Raw genomic sequence first — 7,579 nt, 5'->3', positions numbered from 1 at the left:
TCTCATATAGTTCGTAAACGACCGGTAGCCGTTACATCGCGCGGTTTTTTTTGTTATAGTATTGGGAAACGGCGCACATTAGGAGGAATCCGATTTTCCATATATCGGTATATCCAGAGAAAATAGAATGCCTATAAGGTTGCAAACCATGGTTCGTGAGTCGGCACAGATGCATAAAAAGAAAAAATATTCGCGGAAGACACTTATAGTTTGTTTTATAATTTAATTCTTTTTACCACCTTTTTTGTTGCTCTTCTTCTCACTACTGACAAAATATTGAGAGTGTGATTTCCAAGTCTCTATTTTTTTCTTATACAAGGCGAACTGTTCCACTTGAAGCTTCCGCTTTGAATACTTCCTCATACCATTAACATTAAATGTTAACTGACAGATATTGTCAAGTAGATATTGTCTACTTCATCTTCAGATGTCTCATATCCGCTTGCTTTCTTTACCCTCTCTGCTATAATCTTGGCTGTGTAAGTATAGAGTTAATTTATTTGTACCGGTATGTAGTCTACTACAATTTTTTCAAATTTTTTGTTTGTGTTCATAGATATCGTTGTTGCTTTCACCGAGTTATTTTCAAGTGTGTATATTGTGTTTCGATTCAAGACTACTTTGTTGTTGTTCTTTATAGTTATCACCACAATAAGTGATGTTTTGCTGATAATAATTAATGATTGCCGCTTGCTTTCCAGCTCATGCTGTATTTCAGAGATTTTTTTGTGCTTGTGATCTAGCATAAAATCGACCAGACACCCATACAAAATGACTTTTTAATAGGGTTTTGAGAGCGACCATCTGATTGTTCCCATTAGATTATTTTCAGTTGCTATACATATCGAGTTTCAGTTTACAGTTTCAATAACATAGTGACTCAGTGGTTATACAAATCACACGCATAATGGCAAATGGTGATGACAATATGACAGTGCCTCATACCGAATGTTATATCTGTATGATATGGGAATATTGACACTCTTGCTTTCCTATATGTAGCCCATATATGATTACGTGGAAGGCTTCTTAACAAGTGCAATAAAGGAAAGTTTGAGAGAAGCGACGCCTACAGTTCAACGAATACAATGCTGCAAAGTCACGGGCGAAATTACACAGACCCTGATGTATATACGCCATTTTATTAAAAGACATGAGAGCTGTGCTCAAATATATGGGCACGTCACAAAGTGTCGCTATTTTTTTTTCTGACACATAAAAAACGAATCTCTCGAAATCCACAGAAATTTTTGAGTTAAGTGAAAGTAATAGTCTTCCGATAAAAAAATCAATCTTCAACCACTGAAAATTTCGAAGCAATTGGTCCAGTATTCGAAGAGGAAAGGGATTTCATCATGACGAAAGAGAAGAAGACTAACGAGAACAAAAACATAAGATTGAAACGATCGTTATGTACACTGACGTGTCCAATAAGAAACAATGTAAGAAATATGCAACTCTCTGGCGACCCATAAGGGAGAGGGGGCAATGTTCAAATATATGAACACGGAGGCCAAACACGAGGAGAATCGTCTGTCTTATTAAAATGCTGTTAATTTATCATCGTCAATTATTTGAATTTTCATCCCATTTTCCAAATGTTTGATAGGATATTTTCCGTACCGAGGCAGAGACATTCTTGCCTGGCACGCGAGAGGCCCCTGTTCCGGCAAATGCAAGTCCGTAAGTTTGCGAAAAGCGAAATAGATACGTCTGTATAGGAATAAACATGCGCCATTATTAGTGTTGTGAAAGTAATAGAATACAGAATTATAAATTTCTAGATTCGACGGTAAGTAATATATGAGCGAATTGCAACAAGCGTATTTTTACCATTAGAACCAATGCCGAACGTACCACCAGGCAAGGTGGACTGAAGCCTCGAGTTCAAACTTAAACTATCACTAACTATTATTGGACACGTAGTGGACATAACGATCGTTTCAATATTATGTTGTTGTTCTTGTTCTTGTTCTTTGACACGTTTTTAAAAAGTCGCTTTTCTCTTCGAATACTGGACCAATTGCTTTGAAATTTTCAGTGGTTGAAGATTAATTTTTTCGCTAGAAGGCTATTACTTTTATTTATTTCAAAATTTTGCGTGAATTCTATGAAATTTGATATTTCGTCTAAAATTTTGCTGCATTATTTTTTATCCATGAGAACACGGATTTTAGTCAGTGTCATGACTGGCTGTACGTTTTGATTCTGCAAAATTCTTGCTACTGGAAATTCAGAACTTTTTTGAGGGTACCGGTAGCGTCAAAGGTACCGGTAAGGACTTATTCGCTCTTGTCAAACGTATCCATATATTTGTGCGTAGCTCTCTTGTTATTTAGATCGTTCTTAAATTGTAAAGGCATGTTTTATGATGAAATTGCTCAAATAAAACTCACGCTTCGCGTTTCAAGCAATCAATTTTTTCATGACGTCATATTATATTTACCACGTCCGCAAAACGTATTATGGCGTCATAACGGATTCCTGTGACGTGATTGTTTAAAAAGGGGGCTCGCAAAATGATCCATAGATCCACTTCCTATTCAATAACTAAACAAATACAGAGTAATATTTCCTCCACACAAACAACCAAATTCCTCCCCGGCTGGGAAACGTTGGCACCCTGGCGTGTGAAGTATCATTGCATCTAATTGAAACGGTTATGTTGTGAACGGTGTGAGAAGTAAACAAAAATGATTCCTTATTGAAATTCGAACCTCACATTATTCGCACAAAACTTCAACGCTTTTAAAGCGAAACGTATGGAGGTAAGCGGGGAATGGAAAGCGACGCCAGATGGGCTAGGGAAGCAGAGAGCAGAGTGGGCATAGGCCGCAGCAGAGAAATGAGTTGGTAGACACGTCAAAAAGCCAACAAAGAGCAGCAAAGCAGACAAGCGGGTCGTCCAGAGGTCATACCGCAGCAGAGAAAGAAGTTGGGAGACACGTCAAAGGGCCAAAAAGAGCAGTAAGATAGGCAAGCGCGTCGGCCAGAAAACAAAAGAGGCTCGAGAGAGCAATGATGCTCACTGTGGAAACAGCTGCTCCCGTATTCTCACTTGAGTACCTGAGATTGAGAATTGAAAGAAAAAAACAGCAAAAACAAAAGTCGCCAAAAGACGCCGCAGTCACGAGCGAGCGGAGAAACAAAGAAAACACAGCAGAGATAAAGCAAAAAGAAAGCCTTCAAGAGACACCGCAGCAGTCAAGCACGTCGGACACCAGCCATGAGCGAGCGGGGAGGAAAAGGCCGCAGCCTAAATAGAAAAAATTCACTCGGTGTGTACCAAAATGATTCAAAATCAAAACGGATAAAAACGGTGGAATTCCCACTGAATAAAATTTTGGTTGAAATATCACCACATTTTTATTTTATTTAGATGCTTATTTTGTTTATTTAGGAATTTATTTATAAAGTATTCAGAAACAAATAGTGGTTTAAAAGAAAAGCGATTTTTTTCACAAGAACAAGAAAAATACCAAGAACAATAACAAAACGATCTAAGTCCACTTTGTGTCTAATAACATCCAGTGAATTGGCCTTGTCTGCCAAGCCGCAGTGCTGACCAGGACGGTATAGTCGGGAGCTGGAGTTTGGCATGTTTTCTTGAGAATTGTAGTCTAATTTTTTAATTCATCGGAGTCGGAATTTCATACAATGGTGATGATAGAGGTGAACATCTCGTACAGAGCATAAAATTTACTGGGCGTTCTTGACAGACTTAAGGGAAGGTGGGACATGGGGCACAGCTCACAGTGGAAAATCAGCTTTCATACTATATCCGGAATCAGGTAAGGGTTTCGATGTTTGACTCCACCTTTTGGTGAGATACTAAGTCCCCGCAAACGGACAGCGCTCGTGCAGAGCGACAAAAGCTATTGAAATTGATGAAAGATGATTGATGAAGGTGATATTGGTATTGGGGGTTGAAACTGAAATTTCGCCATCTCAGTCTTTTTTATATATCTTGTACAAAGCCCCCAATACGCATTAGGACTAGGAATGCTGATTGTGATGGAAATTTCAATTTTCAAATAATTCCTAACTGGATAATTACTAATTTGTTATTTTAAAATGTGTCTTTTCTTTTTTCTACCTTAGCCTTTCCAACAAGACAAACCATTGTCTGGTATTTTTAGCTTCAGTCCTCTGTAAAATATTCATAACGTTGGTGAATGGAAGTGCCTTTTCAATCTTGACATTGGACGGTCTGAAAATGTTTGATGCCTATGGGAAACAATGGACCTGGGTTCAGTGGGACTTGCTCCAATGGGCACAATTCTAAAGCGTTTGATCTGTTGAGTGATTGGAGGCGTTTGCGTTATGTTTTTCGCAATATAGGGGTATCCTTTTGCCCATGGCCCGATTGTAGATTCAAAAATATTTTCCAGAGTGTATTCGAAAAAGTAGAATATTTGATTTTGGCTGGATTAGACATTTTACTTGCTAATATATGAATTGTTGTTGTTGTTTTATTGGACGCAGTGAACAATTGAGTGATTTAAAAAAATTACACTTTTGTTTGTTTGTTCTTTTGGAACAGCACTCAAAACCCGCATTTGATGTTTATGGTCTTCTTAACAAAGAGCTGTCATCGTCGAGAATGAAAGTTTCAGAACTCATTTTCCATTGATTGAAATTAGATATAATACAAAAGTAAAACAAGAAATTTATTTCATATTGGTTAATAGGAATCTGAAATATTCAACAAGTACTTCGGCAGACTCTTTAAATACGTATTTCGCCAAGTTGGTTTTGTGTTGCCAATACAATAGGAATTTTTTGAAAAAAGATCTAAAATATTTTAGGTGAATTTTCAAATTTGAAGTCCCATAGTTCTTTAGATGCTGATTTTTTGACAATTTTTAACGGCGTATTTCGTTCAATTTAAATAATAGACTGCCCTGGTGCGTCCGAATGTGCCCCACCAGTGGGGTGCAGTGGGGCACTTGACAAACGTTTTTCAGATCACTTTGGTGATAAAAAGGCTGTCGCTAGATAATATCTGAGTCGCGGAATGAAAACTACATTTACTCCTCTCTACATTAGTCCCGCAATGTCAGATGGATGCGCAGGTTATGGGTCTAAAGAGAAAAAAAATGGTCCAACTTTCCTCCATACTTAAAGTTTTCGTTATCAAAGTGTGATTTTCTAGGGGGCGGATGTTTTTAACCGTGAGTCAGATCAGAGTTACAGTCGATTGTAAATTTCACCCGACTCCACAACCATGGTTGACCATAATTCTTCTATTGAAATCGGGTTCATATTTTCTTCAAATTCAGTCCTGGTGACAAAATGTATGGATTTTATCTGGGCCTACCATCGATTTGATGATCATTGTTTCTTCTATTCTCCGGGTGGAGTACCACATAGTACTGTTTCGCAACATCTGCAGAAGCTTTTGATATGTAGATTCTGAAAAGGCGATTTTTTGCAAAAAAAATGGATCGTTCATCATATTGAACAAACATCAAACTGCAGCGATTCGATTTCGCACATTTCTGAATATTGTCGTCGGTTTCGAGTCGAGAATGGATGTTTACCCGGCACCAAATTCCATGTTTCTGTTTTGTGTCAAATACGGCGAAGTAAAAAATATAATATTCAGCCACCAAGTTTTATTTGGCAGTTTTTAGATACAAATCAAATAATCGACAAGCCATTTTTATCTTTATGCTATTTTCAAAGAATCAGTCCAGAAAACCACTACCTAACGTTTTCGATATGCAAGAAACCTTTTGGAAACGTTATTGGACACGTAGTGGACATAGCGATCGTTTCAATATTATGTTGTTGTTGTTCTTAGTGTCCTTGTTCTTTGAAACGTTTTGAAGAAATCGCTTTTCTCTTCGAATGCTGGACCAATTGCTTTGAAATTTTCAGTGGTTGAAGATAAATTTTTTCCCCAGAAGGATAATACTTTTATTCATTTTAAATATTTCTGTGAGATTTGTTTTTGTTTGCTATGACGTCATTAAACGTTCTGCGGACATCGACGCCATTTGTGTCCTACTGTACTGCTTCACTTGGTGTGAATATATTTGTAGACTGTTATCTGACGGCACGGTAAACCGTATTGTACTGCGAACAGACGTGTCCATATATTTGGGCGTAGCTCTCTTGTTCATTGATAGCTTACTGCGAGACACTTCCTTCAATTACCGAAATATTCGTGAACTGCGACTTCTTGCACCAAAACAGCACGAAATTTACAAAAAAAAAGTAATTCAACAAAGTATTCAATAAGTTCAGTTCGTGTAAAATTGACAAAAAGGCGAATGAAATCCACAAAAAATATTTTTTGAGGCGTCGAAAGAAGAACTCATTGACTGAAATCATCAAATATGAATGTGATGATACTAAACAGACGTCGAAAGGCACAATGTATCAGGTTTATGTGATTAACGTGAAATAGAGAAGAAAAGATCCATGCAATAATACGCGCCTAAACGCAAAATATAACATTTTTCGTTACACTTTTTAGGAGGTAAATACTCATGTAATACCATATAACAACAATATTGTATTTCATAAATACGTAAATTGTAATTGAGACAATACGTTGATTTAATTAAAAAGTGTCATAAGAAGAACAATTGAACGTATTACGTTTTCTTGAATTTTTGTATCATTAGCCGCAACAATACCATGCAATAGCTACCTCACCCTATTTTGTAAATTTAGAAACACAAAACGCTCGGCGGTGTGGATCATAATGCTAAACCAGGGGTAGGCAACCTACGGCCCGCGGAGTGAAATAATCCAGCCCGCGATGCTTTACTGAAATTTAGCGACAAAACGGCGGCTGCGAATTTTCACCATAATTTGACATTACAAAGAACAAGCGCGAGAACTAGGATTGGTTATGTCCATTTGGAAAATGTCCTAATCTTGGCTTCACCTGATGGCTTGGTATCACCCAACGACTAACATACCGGGAGTCACCTGATATCGAAACGCTATCAAGCGTAATGCAAGTGTCACATTAAATGTCATTTGTAAATTGTCTGACTGTGTTAAGACGACTTGAGTCAACGAGCAGTGTTCGCTCGCTTTTGAAAGTTTAAAATTTCTGATCTGTGTAAAAATGACATACAATAGCCACCCGTTCGGTTTTTAAATGTGCGGCCCGCCAAGATTTGCAACCCTTAAATTTGACCCTCGAGCGGCAAAAGGTTGCCGACCCCTGTGCTAAGCGTTAGGATTACGGTCAGGGGCGTACCAAACTTTTCTGCTGCCCGGGGCGAGTCTAATAATGATGCCCCTTATCCTTACCATACGTCCCGCTTTAGGCGGGACAGTCCCGCTTTTTAGCGTCTTGTCCGAACACATCAGCCAAAGGTCCCGCTTTTGCGTTTAGCCATCCAGCATAATACACGGACATATTCTCGTTACTGTTGTTTCTGTGTCGCGCAGCGCTAGCCTACTTACTGTAGGTGAATGTGTTTGTTACCCGATGATTCCCATTACTAGCAGACGTGTCGCATGTAAAACGAATACTAATCAGTCTAAATTCGAATTATTTGTACCGGTATCGTTAACATCGATTCCTTTCTATTTTTCGAACTGAACCCGTTAT

Source organism: Styela clava, chromosome 11, assembly GCF_964204865.1.
Source record: "Styela clava chromosome 11, kaStyClav1.hap1.2, whole genome shotgun sequence".
Classification (NCBI taxonomy): Eukaryota; Metazoa; Chordata; class Ascidiacea; order Stolidobranchia; family Styelidae; genus Styela; species Styela clava.
The sequence above is the reverse complement of the archived record's forward strand: the minus strand, read 5'-3'. Positions refer to the sequence as shown.